A 24288-nucleotide genomic window follows, 5' to 3' on the forward strand; every position below is an offset into this window, starting at 1 on the left:
AGTAAATAACTTTGAACTGCAAACTTGTTTATTCTTTACTGATCATAAACCATTTTTTCCCATTAAGGAATTATTTTCATATATATAATTTCTACATTTTTGCTGGTAAATATTGAAAATCAAGTTAATTGTCTCCTCAGAAAAAAATTCATTGTTATTTAAAAGTTTTGAGTTAAGTGTTGCTTTTTAGAAGAATATGGAAGAACAGTGGAAGTAACAAATGCAAGAAGTCAAAATTCTTAATGCCCAGAAAATAAACAAGCTTTATTAGATCTCTAGACAACAGTCTGTTAAGGCACTCATGTAGAATCTTGAACCAATATATATACATATTTTTTAATAGCACACATTAGGGGTATTGTACTACACAAAAGAAACATAAATATTTTGTCAAATTTTCTTTAAAAATGGGCAACTGAACTAGACATATGATTAATGTATGCTCTGCCATTTGGACAACAGTAATATTGTACTGATGGTGCTAAAGCATCTTTGACAGTTAAGCCTCAGTACTCTCAAGTTCTTATATATTTTCTTAAAGTACACTGGGGATCAAAATATCAAAATTAATTTTTGAAAAGAAGAACTTGTATTTGGTTATTATTTATTTATTTATTTTGCTATTCTGGATCAAATATGCATATTAACAGTTTTCATTAATATTAGCATTCAGACTTTATGTACTATTCATTTCTAATTGCCTGCAGCCTTTTCAAGAACTGAAGAAAATGCAAAACTACTTCAGAGATTCTGTATATGACTGATTGCTTTGAAAACTACCAGGGCTTCTTTAGAATATAAGACTGAATCATTAAAAGGTTTATTTAGCATCTGGTTCATTCAAAACTTTGGAATTCATTTGGAAATGTTACAAAACATGCTAGTATCTCAAGGATTTTTTCTCCCAAAGCTCATGTTCTCAGTGAATGATTTTTCAGAGTACACTATAGGACCATGATGTATAGAAGTAGGAGATGAGGCGAATTTGCCTTGAGCATAACTTTAAATCACATTAGTGAAAAATTAAAATTTATTTTAAAAAGTGAAATTGCTTGAACACCAGTGTTCCTTTAAGCACTGGTCACAATAACCAAAAGGTGGAAACAACCTAAGTTAACAGCAATATGAATATATGCATAACAGCATATGATATACTATTGTTTGTTTGTTGTTATGTGCCATAGTGTTGGACCTGACTCATAGTGACCCCTTCTTGGGTTTCTGAGGCAGTATCACTGTGGAAGTAGATAGCCCAACCTTTCTTCCAAGGAGTGGCTGGTGGGTTTGAACTGCCAGTTTTCTGGTTAGCAGTCAAGTGCCCTAGGCACTATGCTACCAGAGCTCCTAATATATGTATGGTAAAATATGACTCACTGTCAAGGAGAAACAAAGTTCTGACACAACATGACTGAATTTTGAAAACACTGTTGTTGTTGTTATGCGTCGTTGAGTTGGCTCTGACTCATAGTGACCCTGTGTGTAACAGAACAAAGCACTGCGACACCCTTACAAACTTTGCTATGCTTGAGCCCATCTTACAGCCACTGTGCCAATCCATCTGGTTGAGTGTCTTCCCCTTTTCCACTGTCCTTTACTTTCCCAAACATGATACCCTTTACCAGGGAATGGTCCCTTCTGACAACATGTCTGGAGTAGGTGAGATGAAGTCTGGCCATTCTTCCTTCTAAGGAGCAATTATGCTTTCTCCAGGACAGATTTGTCCATTCTTATGCCAGTCCATGAAAATATCACGGCTTGATTTAATCCCTCCATAGTCTTAAAAGTGACATATTTTCTCTACAAGACTTTGAAGAAGTCTTTTGCAGCAGATTTTCTCAATGAAATACAATGTCTGAATGCCTGACTGCTGTGTCCGTGGGTGTTCATTGTGGATCCAAGTAAAATTAAATACCTGAAAACTTCAATCTTCTCTCCGTTTATTGTGATTTTCCCCTATTGGCCCATTTGTAAGGATTTTGTTTTCTTTATGTTAAGCATAATCAAACTGCAGGCTTTGATCTTCACCAGAGAGTGCTTCAAGTCATCTTCACTTTCAGTAAGCAAGATTGTGTCAGCTGCATATTGCAGGTTGTTACTGAGTTTTCCTCCAATCCTGATGTATTCTTTTTCATATAGTACATTAGAGTGAATAAAATAAGTTAGACACAGTAGGATAAATATTTTATGATCCCACTTATTTGAAGTATCTAGAATAGGCAAATGCATAGAAATCAATATTTACTAGTGGTTAGCATATATAGAAGGGTGGGAAGAAAGAGGATTTATTGTTTATAGGGCACTGTTGTTTATAACTGTGGTTTCACAGTGGTTAAAGCAATTGGCTGCAAATGTAAAGGTTGGTGGTTGGATCTCACCAGCTGCTCTGCAAAAGAAGATGAGGCAGTATGCTTCTGCAAACATTTGTAGCCTTAGGAACCCTATGGGAGCACTTACTCTGTCCTACAGGGTCACTGTGAGTCAAAATCAGCTAGATGGCAGTGGTGGGAGTTTTTATTCAGGAGGATGAAACTATTTGAAAACAGTAGTGATAGTTGCACAACACGATGCACGTATTTCGTGTCACTGAATTGTATGTGTAAAACATATAAAATGTTCAAACTGCAAATATTTTGTTATACAGTGAAACCTGTGACAGCTGGAATTCTATGGGACTGCTTTGTTTTTCTGAGTCTCAGAAATTTTCTGCCTTTGACAGTGTTCAGACCCCACTTTTCTACTGCTTTCCCTATAACAAACCAAAGCCTTTAAGTTAGATACAACTCATAGCAACCTCTCCTTGAGTTTTGGAGTCAGTATCACTAAGGAAGTAGATTGCCCAACCTTCTTTCTGAGGAGTGTCTGGCGGGTTTGAACAGCTGGTCTCCTGGTTAGCAGTCAAGTGCCTTAGGAACTTACTGGACAGTACTGAGAGTACTATATTTGTTGTTGTTGTTATTAAGTGCCGTCGAGTCATTTCTGACTCATAGTGACCCCATGCACAGCAGAATGAAACACTGCCCGACCCCTTGCCAGCCCCACAATCCCTGCTATACTCAAGCCCATCATCGCAGCCACCGTATCAATCCATCTCATTGAAGGCCTCCCTCTCTTTCGTTGACCCTCCACCCTACCAAGCATGACATCCTTCTCCAGGAAATGGTCCCTTCTGACAACATGACCAAAATAGGTGAGACAAAGTCTGGCCATTCTTGCTTCCAAGGAGCATTCTGGCTGCACTTCCTCCAGGACAGATCTCTTAGTTCTTTTAGCAGTCCACGGTACTTTCAGCATTCTTCGCCACCACCACAACTCAAAAGCATCAACTCTTCTTCAGTCTTCCTTATTCATTGTCCAGCTCTCACATGCATACCAGGCAATTGGAAATATCATGGCTTGTGTCAGGCGCACCTTAGTCCTCAAGGAGATATCCTTGCTCCTCAGCACTTGAAACAGTTCCTTCGCAGTTGACTTTCCCAATGCTACACGTCGTCTAATGTCCTGACTGCTGCTTCCGTTGGCATCGATTGTAGAACCAAGCAACATGAATTCTTTGAGAACCTCAATATTCTCTCCATTTATTGTGATGCTGCTCCTTGGTCCTTGGTTATTTTACCTCAATTACAAAAAACAAAACTAGATTAAAAGTTTGTGTGCATATTTTAAAAGAAAACTTGCTGATTTTGTTCCTGTTCACGTATCAAGTTTTACTTATATTCTCTTCATTTTTCTGTAATCATAGGAGATCAACTTGGAAACTTACCACAATAATTAACTTATAAAATTCTGACTGCTGTATTTAATGATGAGTGTCTAGAAGTCAAAATCATTTATCACCTATTATTATATAATGACTAAAGATGATGAAAGGCACAAAACAGATTTCCAATAATTGCTTATTTTTGTTGAATGAATGTATACAGGGCATTTTAATAATAGCTCTTTTTGAGCCATGGCATTCATGGTTATCTTTAATATCATGTAATCAAATTGTAATCCTAAATTCAAATTATTGCAGTTGAGTTTGTCTTCTAAAATTTCAAATGAAGTAAAAATCTAAAACAGTTCTATTAAGTTTCTTTAAATAAACTTTACTACTTTACTTGACATTGGTGTTTTTAATTTTAAAAGCTTTTTCATGATGCATCTAGTAGTATTATTTTTATTTTATTGAATATGTAAATACTTTCCTTTTTAATTTATATTTAAACCATAAAATAACCACATTTGGATAAGATGTATCACAAGCTAAATGGTATAATCTGTTGAAACGTAATAAAAAAGAACAGTTCAAGGTCAGGGTTTAGAAATCTAATTTTGAAATAAAAAGAGTATTTGGCTATCAAGAGTAATGTGGTCTTTCCAATTTTTCTTTAAAATTTCAATGAGAAAAATTTAAAAATATGGTAACTGGAGACAAGACAGAAAACAAAGATTGATGATTAGCACAACTTTAGAAGTGATTTGCATTTTCTGCAACTCCTATGAACTGAGAATCATAGTCCATGTCAAGATGTCTGTTGGCCTGATATAAGGAACACTCTGCATTCATTCTTCTCCTTTGTAGTGTAAACTAAGGAGCTCTGGTCGCATGGTACCTAAGGCATTTGACTGCTAATCAGAAGATTAGAGATTCAAACCCACCAGCTCTGTGAAAGGAAGATAAGGTAATGTACTTCCATAAGTATTTACCAACTTAGAAACCCAATGAGAGTCATTGCTATGAGTCAGAATTGACTTGATGGAAGGTTTTTTTTTTTTTTTTTTTTCTCTGTGTGTATAAACTTAAGAGAAGATAATGCATGGTACTTACCAGATATGAAGATATGTTTGCTGAAGTAAAGGATGGCCTTGTAAGAATGACATCTGCATACTAGTATGTATAATATAGAGGATCCCTGGTGACACTGTGGTTATATGCTTGATTCACTGAAAGGTATAAAAAAGTACAAAACAAACTCACTTCCATCCAGTCTCTTCCAACTCACAGTGACCTCCATTGGGTTTCAGAGGTGGTAAATCTTTGCAGAAGTAGATTGACCCATCTTCCTTTTGTGGACCGGCTGGTGGATTTGAACCTCCAGGCTTTTGGTTGCAGTCAAATGCCACAGTTCAAACCCACCATCTGTTCTTCAGGAGAAAAATGTGGCATTCTGCTTCCATAAAGATTTACAACTTTGCAAACCCTATGTGGTACTTCTACTCTGTCCTAAGGATCACCATGAGTCAGAATTGGCTCGACAGCAATGAGTTTGATTTTGTTTTCATATGTATAGTACAAGCAAGTTAAAAACTCAGTTTCATGACAAATTTGGAGAATTATAGGAGAGTAAATTCTGGGCATATCTGCTGCTGTTATTATTTTTCTTTAACTCTTATTCATACAAAAGAGAAAGAAATTTGACTAGTACACAAAGGTAGAGGCAATACAATAATGTACCCCACCCACAGAGATTAGTTGGCAGAGTTTAATATTAGGTAGATTTGTGCTCCTTAGAGTATGAATAATGAGAAAGAAAATAAAACTAGACTCATGGAAATACACTACAGTAAGATAAAGAAGAAACCCTATCTTAAAAGTGAAAGGAAAAGTGTATCTTTTAAAAATGATTTATTGTTATAATATTTCAGAATTCCAATTTTATTGTTTTATTAAGATTCAAGAAGGCTCATTGAAATAACAGCAGAGAAGCATAAGGAATGGACAGCTTTTCAATATAAAAGACAGCAAATCTTATGAATATAGAAACTATCTCAATGGAAGAGCTTTTGATTTTATAGAAGGATGTAAACACTGAAATGTTTAAGAAAAAGCAGAGAATATACAAACAGACAAAAACATTCCCAAGGAAGGGAAAAAACCTTAGTAGCAGGAGTGTGAGAGCCCACACAAGTCTTTGCCATAAACATGATTCAGCCACTTAGTCTTTGGTCTCATACATCACATTCTAATGCGATAATTAGATAGATTCTCACAGTCTATGTTTCAATAAGATATGACTGAGGTAAATGTGATCTTGTGGATTGCAAGAAACTGTTGACAGTGACAAATGTTTATACAGGGTGTTGACCAAATACAACTGCTAACCAAAAGGTTAGTGGTTCAAACCTACCAGCCACTCTGAAGAAACATGACTGGGCAATCTACTTCCATAAAGATTTACTGCCTCAGAACCCCAACAGGGGTCACTATGAGGTGGAATGGACTCAAGAGCAGGGGTCATTCTAGAACTTTCCAAATCCTTGGCAATCAGCCATATTATATTGTTGTTAGGTGCCATCAAGTCATTTCTGACTCATAGCAACCCTATGCACAGCAGAACAAAACATTGCCCAGTCCTGTGCCAGCTTCATGATCCTTGCTATACTTGAGCCCATCGTTGCAGCCACTGTATTAGTCCATCTCGTTGAGGGCCTTCCCCTCCTTAGTTGACTCTCCACCTTACCAAGCATGACATTCTTCTCCAGAGAGGGATTGGTTCTGACAACAAACCAAAGTAGATGAGACAAAGTCTGTCCATTGTTGCCTCCAAGGAGTGTTCCCACTGCGCTTCTTCCAGGACAGATTTGTTAGATCTTTTAGCAATCCATGGTACTCTCAGCATACTTTGCCAGCACCACAATTCCATCATCTTTTCTTCAGTCTCCCTTATTCATTGTCCAGCTTTCAAATACATATGAGGAGACTGAAAATACCATGGTTTGTGTCAGGTGCACCTTAGTCCTCAAGGAGATATTTTTGCCTTTCAGCACTTGAAAAAGGTCCTTCACAGCCAATTTACCCAGTGCTATATGTCCTATAAGTTGTCTGATGTCCTGACTGCTGCTTCTGTTGGCATCAACTATAGACCCAAACAATTTGAAGTCTTGGACAACTTCAATCTTTTTCCACCCTTTGTGATGTTGCTTATAGGTCCAGTTGTGAGGATTTTTGTTTTCTTTATATTGAGTCCATACTGCAGACTGAATGCTTCAATCTTCAGCAGTAAGTGCTTCAAGTCATCCTCACTTTCAATAAGCAAAATTTTGTTGTCAGTATAGTGCAGGTTATTAATGATTCTTCCCCCAATCCTGATGCCATACAGCCCAGCTTCTCAGATTACTTGCTCAGCATATAAATTAAATAAATATGGTGAAAGGATACAACACTTACACACTCCCCTCTTGATTTTAAACCATGCAGTGTCCCTTTGTTCCATCTGAATGACAGCCTCTTGGTCTATGTACAAGTTACTGATGAGTATAATCAAGTTTTCTGGAATTCCCATTCTTCTCAATGTTACCCATACCATAATTGGTTATGATTCATGCAATCAAATGTCTTTGCATAGTCAATAAAACATAAGTAAACATCTTTCTGGTGTTCTTTGCTTTGAGTCAAGACCCTTATGACATCAGCAATGATATCCCTTGTTCTGCATCCTCTTCTGAACCCAGCATGCATTTCTGGAAGCTCTCTGTCAATATATTGCTGCAACCGTTTTTGAATTTTCTTCAGAAAGATTTTACTTGTGTGCAATATTAGTAATATTGTTCAATGATTTCCACATTCTGTGGGATCACCTTTCTTTGGAATGGGTACAAATATGTGTCTCTTCCAGTCAGTTGGCCAGGTAGGTGTCTTCCAAATCTCTTGCCATAACTGAGTGAGTACCTCCAGTGCAGCATCTGCTTGTTGAAACATTTCAGTAGGTACTCTGTCAATTCCTGGTGCCTTGTTCTTTGCCAAATCTTTCACTGCAGTTTCAACTTCTTCCTTCAATACCATTGGCTCTTGATTATATGCCACCTCCTGAAATAGATGAAAATCAACCAGGTCTTTTTGATACAATGACTCTGTATATTCCTTCCATCTTCTTTTGATGCTTCCTGTATCATTCAATATTTTACCCATAGAATCTTTCAGAATTGCAACACAAGGTTTACATTTTTTCCTCAGTTCTTTCAGCTTGAGGAGTTCTGGGCATGTTCTTCCCTTTTGGTTTTCTAACTCTTGTTTTTTGCACATTTCATTATAGTAACTGGCTTTGTCTGCTCTAGCTGCTCTTTGAAATCTTCTGTTCAGCTCTTTTATCTTGCCATTTCTTCCATTTGCTTTAGCTACTCTCCACGCAAGGGCAATTTCCAGAGTTTCTTCTAACAACTATTTTGTTTTTTTCTTCCTTTCTTATCTTTTTAATGACCTTTTGTTTTCTTCATGGATGATGTTCTTGATGTCATCCCATAATTCTTCTGGTTTTTGGTCACTGGTGTTCAATGCATCAAATCTATTCTTTAGATGGTCTCTACAATCAGGAGGGATATATTCAAGGTCATATTGTGGCTCGTGTGGAATTGTTTTAATTTTCTTCAACTTCAAATTTAATTTTCATATGGGCAGTTGATGGTCTATTCCACAATCAACTCCTGGCCTTGTTTTTGCTAAAGATATTTAACTTTTCCATCACCTCTTGCCACAGATGTAGTCAATCTGATTCCTGTGCACTCCATCTGGTGAAGTGTATGTGTATAACCTCTGCTTGTGTTTTTGCAATGAATGAGTCCTTGGTCTTGCAAAATTCTATCATGCAGTCTCCAGTGTTATTTCTGTAACCACGGCCAAATTTTCCAACTACCAGTGATTTTTCTTTGTTTCCAAGTTTTGCATTCCAGTCACCAGTAATAATTAACTCATTTTAATTGGACGTTCAGTCAGTTTCAGACTGCAGAAGTTGATAAAAATCCTCAATTTCTTCATCTTTGGCTTTGGTGTTTGGTGCATAAATTTGAATAATAGTAGTATTAACTGGTCTTCCTTGTAGGCATATGGATATTGTTCTATTCACTGACGGCTTTGAACTTCAGGACAGATCTTGAAACATCCTTTGTGATGATGAATGCCATGCCATTTCTCTTCAAACTGTCATTCCCAGCATAGTAGATCATATGGTCGTCTGATTCAAAGTGGCCAAAACAGTCCATTTCAGCTCACTAATGCCTAGAATATCAATCTTTATGTGTTTCATGTCATTTTTGACAGCTTCCAATTTTCCTAGATTCATACTTTGTACATTCCATGTTCCGTTTGTTAATGGATGTTTGCATCTATTTCTCCTCAAATTGAGTCATGCCACATCAGCAAATGGAGGTCCCAAAAGCTTTACTTTGTCCATATTATTAAGGTTTTTTCCTACTCTAATGATGCAGCTCTTTCCCACTTTTATTTTGAGTGTCTTCTGACCTAAGGAACTGGTCTTCCTCTACCGTATGGGACAATATTTTGGGTCTATTCATAAAGCTGCCCAGTAATGTACCAGACAGTGTTTCTCTGGTATTCATAAGATTTTCCCTGGCCAATTTTTTGTGAAATGGATGGCTTCTTCCTTTGTCCTAGCGTGTGTCAGTCTGTAAGCTGCACTGAAACCTGTGCACTATGTACAACCCTGCTGGCATTTGAGACACTGGTGGCACAGCCTCAGGCCTCACAACAACACACAAACCACCACATTATAACAAACTAACAGACAAGTTTGTCTTCCTTAGTTCTTTGAATCCTCTCCACCTCTCCTTAATTGGATCCCACAGTTCTGTTGTCATTTGCTTTTCCACCCCTTCCTGCTTCTTGGGTGTGTGGCCTGTCTCCCTCCCCTTACCTGGGTTCCCCTGGCTTTGTCTTGGCCCCAGCTCCTTCCCCTGCCTCCTATGCCTGAGTGCCCTGCCTGTCTGCCCACACTTACCTGGGTTCCAATGGTTATATCTCTTCCATGGCTCCTCCCATGCTTCCCACAGTATATTATAGGCAGCAAATATTAGAATTGGTGATCAAACAGAGCAGCTGGAATTCTCCCTAGAAGTGAGAATGGTCAGACCTTGTCTTTTATACTTTCCTCACATTATCAGAAGGGACCATTCCTTAGAGAAGGATATCACACGTGGTAAAGTAGACAGTCAGTGAAAAAGGAGGAGAACCTCAGTGGAGGGACTGACACAGTGGCTCAAAAGATGGATTTAAACATAGCAGCAATTGTAAAGATATGCAGGACTAACATTGTTTCATTTTGTTGTACATAGGATGACTCTGAGTGGGAATCAACTTGATGGCACCTAATGTCATCAAACAGTAACGTTTTTTGCAATAAAAATTAAAGCAAGATGGAATTTTAATAAAACAAAGAAGTATCCAGATATAGAACAATTATTGACTTGGAAACTAGATTATATAAGTTTGTCAGAATGGAATTTGTTCGTGTTTTGGATAATAGTAGAAGGGCCAGATATCAAGACAAGCCTCAATGACAACAGTAAAAAGGATTCCTAATTTTGAATCTTTAAAAGAGATCATTTTGTGAACTTTGGGGAACGAACTGAAGACTGAGAAATACTGGCTTCAGCCTAAGTTCTAATACTAACAGAATGATATCATAAATAAAAATGCTAATGTTAAAAGAATAACATTACTGGGACAACAGAGAGGACAATGATTAAAGTGTGAAGGAATAAATCGATTGACAGTAGAGTCATCACTAATGAACAGATATTTGTTTATTCTTATTCTCAAAACTGAGAACACAGAACTTGAGCATGTCTGACATATTTCAGTAGCAGTTTGGTGTTGAAAATTTTCAACTCTTTGTAACTTGTCATTACTTCTATTTTTATTTGCCCTCTTTCTTTTTAAAACCTATGTATTTCTATACAAAAACAGAATCTTCCACTACCAAGTTAAGACTTCCTTGAACTGAGATGTTGTCTCTTTTCTCTCTGTTAAGATTTTCAATTAAACTTTAGAAGGACTGGACAGTCTTTGTGAAAACTCTGCATGTTTTCAGAAATACTTTCCTCAGAACTTCTCTTCTGACCTGTGTTTGGAGTGCTATATTGCTCTGATTCTCTAAGGCAAATAAAAAATGCCTTACTGACAGATTGAATTGTTTGTTGACTTTTTGCTGGCTCTGAATATCATGTAAAATGTGCTGCACAATTTAAGAACAGACACTAAAACAATCCTCTATAAACATTTTGCATTGCTTCTTGCCAGTTTAGAAGCAGACTTATCCATTGTTAGCTACACTCATAAACAGATTATGTGTTCAGTATAGTATTAAACTTCAAACAAATAAAATATAGAATGTTATAAAAAGAGTAGGGAATAAATGGTAATTTGGTAAAAAAAAGTTTGGTTCATTTTTGTTATTGTTTTGTTTTTGCTTTTATGCCAGGTAATATGATACAATTTTTTTTTATCGTTTACTTTAAATTGCAAAATAACATCGTGAGTTAGATATAAATATAGTCAATATGTGAGTGAACTGAGCTTAGAGAGTTAAAGTTGTTACTAAAAATCAATTACTCTAATTAAAATACATAAATTTGCCTCTTAGAGGAACAAACTAAATTTACTTTAAACAATATTTTTTCTGAATGTGGCAATTTCAGAAAATTTTTTTAGTATATATATTTGTGAGATATCTAGTTGGGACTGAAAGTACATAATGTGAAATTGAATATTTTTTACTTTCACTTTGATATTCGATGGATTGCAATCAAATAAAAATGGATGTTATTTAAATGAAGGATAAAAGTTAACCATGTATGAGAAGTGATAAGGACTGAGACTTCAATGTTTGTGATACTATTAATAATTGGATATCTTCATTAAAAATAACAAGAATACACATACAGTTATTATTAGTTTAGTAACATTTCCCAAATTACTTTCTCCTTATCTCATTAGCAGAATGAACACAATTAACTAGGCATATTTCATTGCATTAATATCTTATTATAGAAATCACATAGTTGATAGTCTTTCAAAGTATTAACTTCTAAATTGACACAAAATGTAAGTAGCTAAGTTACTTGTTTTTTAATTGTTTAGCTTTAAATTATTGACTAATGTAATACATATTTAAATGTATTAAGGAATGAACTCTTCAGTATAAACTATCAAAAGTTATCCCTAAAAAGTAGTTACTGTGTAACTATATCTTAGATTTATTCTTTCCTTCATTAGTGTATTCAAATACATGCATTGAATAGTTTCATTTGCAAGGTATTGTGCTATTTGCTAGTGTATAATGGACAGTTGGGCAATCCTACTTCCGTAGTGATACTGCCTCGGAAACCCAAGGAGAGGTCGCTGTGAGTCGGGGCCGACTCGACGGCACATAACAACAACAACATAATGGACAGTAAGAAAAAAGTGATGTCATGCTCACCTTTATGTGGCTTATCTTCCAATGGGGGAGGTAAATCGAATAATCATATTACATGGTTATACAGTACACAGTCTTTGAGAATCTATCAAAGAGGAATATGATTTAAATTCTGGAAAGTTTCTTGAGTAACTGTGGTTTTAATTGAAGTCTAAAGGATGGATATGTATTTGTTAAGAAAAATGGTGTAGAAAAAGATTATTCTAGTTAATGAGAAAACATAAATAAATGAGAGAGGGTTGTGCATTAGGGAAAGAGAAGTTGGTAAGTCAATGTAATAAAATTCAGAGAAAAGTGAGACACCTCAAATGTGAGATTAGAGATAGGGGGCTAAGAACAAAATAATGACACAGACAAGGACATCTTAAATATCATGTGAAGGGTTTTATCCTATAAGCAATGTGAAATTCTTGAAGAGTGTGATATTAATAACCTATGGAAAGTATTAATCTGGCTTTAGTTTATGAAATTATCTATAAGGGAGCTATAAGAGCTACAGCTGATAAACAATTGTCATTGATTCAATTATTACTCATGGTGACCCTTTAGGACAGAGTGGAACTGTCTCCATAGGGTTCCTAAGGCTATAAATCTTTATGGAAGCAGATTGTCTCATTTTCTCCTTTGGAAGTTTGGTGGGTTGAACTGCCAAACTTTTTTTGGTTAGCACTGAGTAGTTCAACCACCACGCCACTGTTGATGGAAGCAAGCAAATAACAAGTGATTTTATTGGACAAGATATAAGATGAAAGTAATATTGACAAAGTTAATAGAATTACATGGAGAGATTTTAGATACATTTAGAGTAGAAAATCAAATAGGTGATTAATTGTGCATTTATTATAAATGAAACATTTGAAAGCTACTATGAGAAATACAAATTAGAATAATATATGATCTTTGAACATAAACAACTTGATACATTTTGGATCGTAATAAATTCACATAAAAATTAAAGTAACTATACAAAAGTCCATTAAAAAAGAAAAAAAAAAAAGTGCTGTTGAATAGATATCAATTCACAGCAACCTAATATGACATAGCAGAATTGCATGATAGGGTTTCCAAGGCTGTAAATCTTTATGGAAGCAGCCTGCCACATCTTCCTCTGGTAGAGCCACTGTTAAGTATGAATAGGTGGTCCTTCAGTTAGCAGCTGAATGTTTAACCATTGTGGTACTAGAGGTTCCCCAGAAGGCTCATGAGTATGTGAAAATGTGCTCAATAGCATTATTTACCTACATATTATGATTTTGAGACACTTGGGAATCTGAGGGAAGAAATACTGTACTATTAATATAGCTGCAAGAGGAAGGGATGGCCCCTTTTAAAACAGAGGAAGAGTAAACATTTGAGGATATTGTGTTGTTGTTGTTTTTGTTGTTATTTGCCGTCGAGTTGCCCCAACTCATAGCGACCCCTCCTTGGGTTTCAGAGGCAGTATCATTACTGAAGTAAGATTGTCCAACCTTCCTTCTAAGGAGTGGCTGGTGGGTTTGAACCGCTAGCCTCCTGGTTAGCAGTCAAGTGCCTTAGGCACTATGCTACCAGAGCTCCCTTTGAGGATATAGGTAGGTTGTTATTGTGAAATACGTTCCCAGGTTGCAAATTGAAAGGAATTTTTGAGGAGGAATGAAGAAAGACCATAAGAGAGAGGAAGTGGAAAATATTACTAAAATGAGAGTCCAGAATATGACTGATGATGCCATTGGTCCCCTTATCAGATATTAACAACAACTATAATACACACTAATCCCATTAGTTGCTCAGATAAAAGTGTGTAGATCTTTAAAACCTGAAAGTACCCAGATCACAGTTATATCCTATAATTAAGGCCCACATGTCTTTTGGAGATCTGGTGGTGTAGTGCTTAAGACAGTTGACTGCAAACCAGAAGGTTGGAGATTCAAATCTACCAGCTGCTCTGCAGAAGGAAGATGGTGAAATCCACTTCTATAAAGATTTACTGCCTTAGAAACCCAGTGCAGGTCACTATGAGTCAGAATCAACTCCACGGCAGTGAGGGTTTGATTTTATTTTATTTTATTTATTTTTTTGTCTTATTGTGTATGAGAGGATCCATTACTTTGTGTTTAGTTGGTGTTGGGAGGTGAAACAAGTTCAGCAGAAGCCATATGGACTTCATGGTAGTCTACTTTAGTAATCTGAATCACTTCTGGTTTATTATATTGTAGTGATGATGGTTGGATTGTTCCTTAGTTGTCAGACAACAGCCATGAGAGTGGAGTATTCTTCTTTCTTTCTCATTTCTTCTTATTCTAGATTAGAGGATTTATTGAGAATTTTCTATCAACTATGGGTTATAAATCATACTTTTTCCTCCAAAGCTATAATGCTACCAAAAAATTAGAAACTCAGATATCCCTCTTGAGGACATATCTCAGAAGAAAAACTTTTTTTGTTGTTGATTGTGGTGTTGCTATATGGTTGTGGACTCCAAATAGTGGTTTGTTATTCATTCTGTGATCAACTTTTCCAGTCCAACTGTCTAATATAATGTCCCATTTGTCACAGGAATCAAGGAAAAAAATATTAAAATCAATCTTCAATTTAATCTAATTGAAAGCTGAAATGAAATCATATCACCCATTCTTCAAAGTTAGATATATTTTCTTTGATATTTTTTTCTCTTGTGAATTTAAAATATTTATATTTCTTAAAAAACATAAAATGTGTTATGGAACAGAAGGTAGAATTTACTCTATAAAACATGCCAGGCACTAATTGTACAATCTGTGCTTCAAATAGAATGCTTTCAACCTCCAAAGTTATTGTAGATGTTTCACCATTATGTAGTGGGAATTATGTAATGGAATTGTAGATGCAATTATTACAAATACCACCCTGTGTTTTTTGGGTAAGCCTGGTTGGGTAACAGTACATAATTTAGAGTAAAATTCTCCTAAATGATATATTAACGACTTTTATGTTTTTCTCCTAACTTATCTTATACCATCTACACACTCAAGCATGTATGGAAATATCCATGGCATGTTTTGTTAAAAATGAAGAATGATAAATGCAAAGGAAGATTTCAGAAATACAAGTAGAAGATAGAAGAGCAAAACATATGCTACAAAATATGAAATCCAAGTGGTATGGTAAATACATTCTGTTTCAAAGCAGACAAGAAATACCAAGTGGCATATTAAACTAATTGGGGTATTTCAGTATGAATAAAATATTATCATCTCTAATTTTTTATAAAACTCTTGAATATCTTGTGGAATACTATGTAATTCATGGTACGTGTGGGAGTGAGGGTGTGTAAACCCACACTGGAGGCTTGTTTTACCTCCACATTTAAGTAAAGCTATCCAATTCCCTGCATGATGATAGCAGGTGATTTACTGAATAACAACAGGTCAATCTTTTGGAATTTACTTGGCGTGTAATCTGATTTCTCATGTTATATTCTGAAATGTAGCTCTCTTTTTATGCATATCTTGCAGGTATTATTCAAACAAAATATGTGAAATTTCACACTACTTTATCTCAATCATTAGGGTATGCAGGTCGTGGTAGTTAAGTTTGTGTGTCAACTTGGCTGGGCCTGGTTGAGTGGCTGGACAGCTGGATGTAGTTAGTCCTCATGATGAGACTGGTAATCAACTCCATGGTAGAATCTACTGTGAGCAGCTGAGTAGGTCCCTTAGGGATATTGCCTGCTTTCTGAATAAAGGAGAAGCCTTGGGGAATGGTTTCTAGTTTACACTTGCTTGAACCCTGCATGTAGCCATGTCATTGTTTAGCAGCCTGCCATGCTCTGACAACCTTGGGACTTTCAATGGACTTGAATTAATAGCCTGCTGTGTGGTTTGGTAACATCAGAAATGTGCCTTTTTACTTGTCAACTTTAGGCTTGTCAGCCTCTGCAACCAGCAGCTGCCTGAGTAAAGAAAAGCCTCCAGCTTCAGTGGGCCAGGAGCAGTAGGCAGAGCTGATGCCAAAGGTTGAGGGGCCTTCACCCAGCCCCTAGAGCCTGGCAGTTTGAACTTGAACTTAAAGCCTCCAAACTGTAAGAGAATAAACTCCTGTTTGGTAAAGCCACTCCATTTGTGGTATATTCCTATCAGAGTGGCATTATGTAACCAAAACACAGGTTTAATACTAAGTAACCGTTCCACAAGGGAGTTACAGTAAAGCCCCAGTCCTCTTGTGTTTACACAGTTAACACAACTGTTCCACCATATAGCTGCCACATGATGTCTGCTAGAGCCTTCCCTGTTAAACATGCTGGCTTTCTGCACTTCCCTTTGTTTATAAGAGTCATGCCTTCCTCCAATGTAGTTCTTATAAGTAAAAGTGAAACAGACAATGCTTCTGGTATTCATTTTTCGGAAGTGAGAGGCATGTGTAATTTCTCCCATAATATTAATATTGTTTTCTTTCTATTTCCCAATTCTCTCTCTGTTTTAGTTCAATAAGAATTCATTTACTTAGGAAAAGAGAGAGCAAGGAACACAGCAAGGGTTGCCACATTTTGTTTACTTATTAAATATTCCAGACCACATCCTTTAAGCTTAGAAGTTACATAATTCTTGCATATGGTCTCAAAGCTCTTTCTGACAAATTCCATTTACCTCGTGCCTCAGGACAAAAATGGGAGGTAAAGGACAAGGGAAGAATTGTTGGAAAAGATAATACTTAGGTTAGTATCTCACCATATAATCTTGCCTTTTTTTTTTTTTCTGTTTTTCCCCTTTGTAAAGTACAATATGCAGTGTTTAATTTCAAAGATGATTCTTCCTGGAAATCATTAATGTAATAACTGGAATTTTTAATAAACTAACCAAGAGTCTATTCATTTTGAACAACATGTTGAAGCTAAGGGGAACAATATTTCACTTTCTCTGATAAATTCTTAGATGGCATTATTCTAACACCTTTCGGCACAACACTGTTTTTTTGACTGGTAGAATGCTCCAAGGAAGACAGGGCTTTGTGTGCCTTTGGGTACCCAGCAGGAATCTCTGTGGAAGCAATTTGAGCACTGATCAGCATCTCTCACCAGATATGCCAGCATGAGAATAAGGTTAGAAAATAATATAATGGTCATGATGTCTTCTCAGACTTCCCAGAGGATTTCAGCCAAAGAAACCACTGCAAGTCCATCCCCACAGTGCCCAGAGGAGAATTTCATGTGGAATTTCTTTAACCTGTTCAGCAATTGAGCTCTAAGCACATGAATGATTGCCTGCATTAAACTTTTAGAATTTGTAGTTTTATCTATTTTCTTTCTTTTAGTCCATTTAATGTTTCAAGCTGTAATTTATTCCCCTAAAGTTTTTTGAATACATATTAAATAGATTTTTTTGAATATTTATCTTTTTTCTTTTAATCTTCTAGTCTTTTGTTTTCAAACTCTCACAGTTAATTATTCTTAGTTGTTTTATCTTTTCTTATCCTTTTATAAGACTTTTATCTCATGTTTACTTTGTTCTTATATTACTTATTTACCTAGTTTCTTCTTATCACCTTTAGGCTTTGTTTTAATTATTTCCTTTTTCTGTTATCTATTTTTAATTTTAGTTTTAAATTTTTTATTATAATTTCTCTTTCTTATCTTTGTTTTAGTTTATCTTAATATAACAAACAAAGAGAGTTAAAAAGTGTGGAACAGTTGAATCTTTCTCTGCCCTAAGCAAGGAAGATTGCTTTCCTTTTCTCTATTTGATTTTGCCTGTTACTGATGATGATCGCCAATTCTCTTAATATTAAAGCTCTTACCTCTAAACTCTTATTTAGAAAGGTTATAAAGTGGTTAGAAATAAAATGGGATTTGATTTTAAATGGCTTTTCCACTTAGTAGGAATGTGTTTTTGTCCTATAAAGTGTCCTAATATGTGGGCTTTGCTCTTGAGAATATTATTTAGCCTCTAGCCCTCTGATGTTTTCGATTCTCTGATAATAAGAATAACTTTCAAATTTTTTGTGAGTTAATTCATGTGAAATATACTTACTAATTTCTTCTACTCCCCTAATAAGGAGAAATAAAGTATGAATAAAACTTAATTATATTTTTAGAAAAGCAGTAACCACTGTTTTAAATTATCTCCTAAAAATCCAAATTGACTCTAGATTTTGTAATTGATTTGGCCTACTGAGTTCCCTGTCTGACATGTCTGGGTCACAAAAACTACCATACCAACTTCATTAGCCATTCAAAAATTTTCCCCTGACTCTTCTCTCTTTTTCCTTCATTTTGCCAAAGGAGAAATGTGTCCTTAACACAAGGCTTTGAAACTCTGAATTTCTGATAAAATAGACTAAAATAACCAAAATGCTATGTTTAGGCTGATTCCTTTGATCTTGAGGCATTTGTCCATTTAAATTACCCAGTGTTGCAATAGATGGTATTGAAGGTGATGTACCACGGGGAGATTTTAACAAATAATAATCTACATTATAAGACCATGTTTTCCACTTGACTTCAATTCATTAGTGCTCTCTAAATTCCTTCTTCTCAGTCCACTTCAGGGGCCTGAAGTAGGCAAATCCAGGGCCTGGAGGCTGTTTTTCACTTGGATGTGGCTCTATATTAAGGCCCGGGACTGAGGTAGGCAGGTATAAATGGGTGAGGTACAACTAAGGGAGAATAACTTGTCTGTTAGTTTGTTGTCCTGTGGTGGCTTACATATTGATGTGAAGGCTAGAGGCTATGCTACCATGCTGCAAAAGGCTACCAGGGTTACCCATATTGGAAAGGTTTCAGCAGAGCTTCCAGGCTTAGACAGACTCAGAAGAAAGAAGAAGCTATGCACTTCTCAAAAAATTGTCCAGTGAAAACCTTATGAATAATAATGAAACACTGTCTGAGATATTACTAGAAAACTTTATGAACAGCCCTGAAACATTGTCCAACATAGTGCTGGAAGATAACCCCATCAAGTCAGAAGGCACTTGAAATTTGGGGAAGAGCTGACTCCTCAGAATAGAGATGACCTTAAAAATATGGATAGAATAAAACTTTCAGTACCTCCATTGGCTGATGTGGCATGACTCAAAATGAGCAGAATGGATAGAATAAAACTTTCAGTACCTCCATTGGCTGATGTGGCATGACTCAAAATGAGCAAACATCCATTAATAATTGGAACAAGGAATGTATACAGTATGAATCTAGGAAAATTAGACATTGTCAAAAATGAAATGGACCCCATAAAGATCATAAAGATAGGCATTAGTGAGGTGAAATGGACTGGTTGTGGCCATTTTGATCAGACAACCAAATGATCTACTATGCCAAGAATGACAAACTGAAGAGGAATGGTGTGGCATTCATTGTCACAAAAGGTGTTTCAAGATCTGCCCTGAAGAACAATGCTGTTAGTGATAAGATAATATCCACAGACTTACAAGGAAGACCAGTTAATACTATTATCCAAATTTATGTACCAACCACCAAACCCAAATATGAGGATATTGAAGATTTCTACCAACTTCTGTAGTCTGAAATTGACTGAACATGCAATCAAGATGTGTTGATTATCACTGGTGAATGGAATGCAAAAGTTGGAAACAAAGAAGAGTTACCGGTAATTGGAAAATATGGCCTTGGTGATAGAAATAACACTGGAGATCATATGATAGAATTGCAAGACCAACGACTTATTCATTGCAAATTCCCTTTTTCAACAACATAAGTGATGACTATACACAGGACTTCACCAGATGGAATACAGAGAAATCAGATTGACTAAATCTTTGGCAAGAGGCAATGGAGAAGTTCAATATCTTCAGCCAAAACAAGACCAGGAGCTGATTGTGAAACAGACCATTAACTGCTCATATGAACATTCAAGATGAAGTTGAAGACAATTAAAACAAGTCCACAGGAGCCAAAATACAGCTTTGATATTGTCCTTTATGAATTTAAAGACCATTGAAAGAATAGATTTGTTGAAGTGAACACCAATGACCGAAAACCAGACGAATTGTGGAATGACATCAAGAACATCATCCATGAAGAAAGCAAGAGGTCATCAAAAAAACAAGAAAGAGAGAAAAGACCAAAAGGGATGTCAGAAGAGACTCTGAAATTTGCCCTTGAATAGAGAGTTGCTAAAGCAAATAGAAAAAATAACAAGATAAAAGAGCTGAACAGAAGATTTCAAAGAGTAGCTCCAGCAGAAAAAAACAATTACTATAATGAAATGTGCAAAGACTTGGAGTTAAAGAACCAAAAGGGAAGAACATGCTCAGCATTTCTCAAGCTGAAAGAACTGAGGAAAAAAATTAAGACTCAAGTTGCAATATTGAAAGATATTATGGGCAAAATGTTGAATGATGCAGGAAGCATCAAAAGAAGATGGAAGGAATACACAGTCATTGTACCAAAAAGAGTTGGTTGAGATTTCAGGAGGTGACATATTATCAGGAACCAATGGTATCGAAAGAAGAAGTCAGAAGAGGATGTGGAACAAAAGAAAAATATTTTCAAGAAAAGATTGAAGTTGTCAAAGACTTCACATTACCTGGTTCTACAATTGATGCTTATGGAAGCAGCAGTCAAGACATCAAAAGATGCATTGCATTGGACAAATCTGCTACAAATGACCTCTTTCAACTGATGAAGAGCAAAGATGTCTCCGTGAAGATTAAGGTGTGCCTAACCCAAGCCAGGGAGCTCTGGTAGCATAGTGGCTAAGACACTTGCCTGCTAACCAGACGGCTGCTGGTTCAAACCCACCAGCCACTCCTCAGAAGGAAGGTTGGGCAATCCTACTTCTGTAGTGATACTGCCTCGGAAACCCAAGGAGGGGTAGCTATGAGTCGGGGCCGACTCGACGGCACATAACAACAACAACAACAACCCAAGCCATGATACTTTCAATCGTGTCTTATCCATGTGAGATCTGGACAAAGGTTAAGAAGAGTTGATTCTTTTGAGTTGTGGTGTTGGAGAAGAACACTAAGAGTACCATCAACTGATAAAAAGAATAACAAATAGGTCCTGGAGGAAGTGCAGCCAGAATGCTCCTTGGAAGCATGAATTGCTAGACTCCATCTCACCTACATTGGTCAATTTGTCAGAAGGAACCATTCCCTGAAGAAAGATATCATGGCTGGTAAAGTGGAGGGTCAACGAAGGACGGGAAGGCCCTCAACGAGATGGATAGACATAGTGACTGCAACGATTGGCTCAGGTATAGCAAGGATCATGAGGCTGGCACAAGAATGGGCAGTGTTTCATTCTGCTGTGCATAGGGTCACTAGGAGTCAGACATGACTCAATGGCACCTAACAACATGTCCACTTTAGCTTTCCTGGTATCTTACATGCTTACATGAATATATAAGCTGCTATATGAGGAACATGTTTGCTTTTTTCTTCCTCTTATTCTTCGCTGACTGGATGGCACATAAAAACAAGAACAACACATTCTTCACCACAACTTCCACTGGATATCATCATGTCTCATAAGCAGTACCATTGTCAGGTCCGGTCTACTCCTTTGTGTTTCCTGTGGATCAAACTCATCTCTCAGGAACTTCACTAAAAGGCATTTATACTTCCAATCAGAACTCAGCCCACTTGGGGTGCCTTCAAAGTCTCTAATCTTGGTGACATTTAGTAAGGTGTGTGAGGGAGAATACCTTCAAAAGATTAAACTGTTGTACTGGTACTTTACAGAAATGCTATTGATGTATTAAACCTGTAAAAAATTCATAGTAATGTTTGCTTTTTCATGTTTAACTTGTGGTCTCTCTTCTCCTACATGCAAGAAAAATGCCCAAGCGGCACACAGTAATTAACAAAAGACTTCACTTAGAACTATGTTCCATTTTCCTTTTAAAGATCAAAAATCTGGTCTTTGGTCAAACTTATCTGTTTACATTTATCTTGCCTTAGGTTGTATTTTCTCTTATGTGGATCTTCAAAATCTGTTCCACCAGTTAGCAAGAGAAGTCTAAAGCTATTTTAATCTATGTAATGAACAAAATTTAAATTCAAGTTGAGTGTCCTTGCTATATAATAATTTTCCATCAGTTGCTAATAACTTAGTAAGTCCTACCTGGGGCTGCCACTAGTTTATAATCACATTTGTGTGAATTGTTTAAAAAGTGCACTTCCAAGCTGCTGCCACCTTATGAAAATTAATGTGTCTTACCTTTATGCAGATTCATCTTTGTTCGAGGGCATACATTTGTTTAAAAAAAAGCTTCTTGGTATCAGTTACCACTTGGTGAAAGTAAAGTACACTGGACATCAGTTCTACCTTGCCTGCACCTTTGTACCGTGTATAACCTCAGAAAGAAAGAAAATATGAGGTGTCTTTGATTCAGCTCTTCCACAGCAAATTACTGCCTAAATTTCCATCAAAAAGGTTTTGTTAGTCAAATTCACATGAAGTCATGAAAGTGGTGGTCATATTTTCCAACAATACTAAAGTTATAAGATAAAGTGCTATATAACTTTGTAAGATAAAGGTTTTCACTGCCTAAAATTTCTCTCCCAGAAGGTTACGGAATGAAATACTGAAATTCTAAATCCAATGTTGCTGAATTGTAATCTTGTAAATTGAGGTCTTAATCTTATCTTTCTGATTTTGTCTCTTTTCCAGTTTGGGCAATGTAGTTACTAGGATAATAGATAATATATGTGACTTTTATTTTGGTAACCAAAGGAAATGGTATTTACATAGGGGTTACTGGTGTCTACTGTGTACTAAGAAGTGTACCAGCTTTCAGAATATAACTATGATTGACAAATACAGAGTGATGGAATTGATACAAATAACTTTTAGAAAATTTATTCTCAATAAGATCTTATTTCACAATGTGTTTGTTTCCAGCAAAATGGAGGGGATTTCTTAAAGTCTTTTAATTTGAGACATTAAATAGTTCTCTGGAAAAAGTAATAGCCACATTAATAGAATCTATTTCTAAGTGTTTAACCTGGAAAAGTGCATTTCTGTAAACTAACAGATAATTTTACTTTGCAAGTTCTTGAATATTATTAATTGACTTATATTCTAGACTTACATGGAAGATCTTTTTACCTGTGTCTTTTAGTGCTATCATAACAGAAATACCATAAGTGGGTGGTTTTAAAGAACAGAAATTTAATTTCTACTGTTTATAATGCTGGAAGTCTAGATTCAAAATAAGATACTGTGGGAGTTCCTTCTTTGTATATTTTAGCTTCTATTAGGTGGCAGCAGTCCTTATTGTTCCGGGGCTTGTATGTGCATACATCTTCATTGTTTGTGTTCCTCTTCTCCTTGTGTATCTTTGTATCTATTCTGCTATTCTAATAACTCAGAAATGATTAGTTTTAGGATCTACACTACTCTGATTTGACCTCATTAACATCCTATTTCCAAACAATAAAAAAAGTCCTAGTTCTAACAAGACATAATATATAGGTACAACAATTAGAATTTTAACATATTTGTTTGAGACATACAATTTTATATATAATAGACTTCTGTTAATAATTCTTGAAAATAAGTTAGATACTTTGCATATATCTGTTTAATTATAAAATGGACTTTGGATTTTCCATACTAGAATGAAATCAATTGTGTTTCCATCCAGATGGTGAAATATGGTAAGAGTTTTGTTTGAAGAGCAAATGATACTCTCCATTAACACATCACAGATTTCTTTGTATTATGGTTAGGTTTCTTGCATAATGTGGAAGTCAGGATTTTAGATATCACAGTTAAACCACCTCTTGTCTCCTAGGTCTTAGTCTCAGATATTGGGTAAAATTTCTAATAGTCAAATAAATGACAAATACTTTCCACTCACTGCCTTTGAAAAGTGTTTGTCATTCTTTGTTAGATTTTTTTAAATTTTATTTTAATATATTGTCCTTTTTGTCCTTTGACTTTTCAGCATTCAAAGCAATTCAAAACAATTATTTCTGCATCAGTAGCATGATTTGCCATGTCAACTATCTTGTCATTTAAAGCCTACTGAATGTGACAACTTCTCAAGGGTACTTGCTAGCACATTTTGAAGATCTTAAAATTAAAGCTTGCAAATTATTTGTTCTTTTGCAAAAAAATTGTTCTGGACATATAAAAGGAGAGCATAGTTTTTCAGATCCATGAATTTATACTCCA

This window comes from Orycteropus afer, unplaced genomic scaffold, assembly GCF_000298275.1.
Source record: "Orycteropus afer afer isolate SDZICR_OR568_19922 unplaced genomic scaffold, OryAfe1.0 scaffold00076, whole genome shotgun sequence".
Classification (NCBI taxonomy): Eukaryota; Metazoa; Chordata; class Mammalia; order Tubulidentata; family Orycteropodidae; genus Orycteropus; species Orycteropus afer.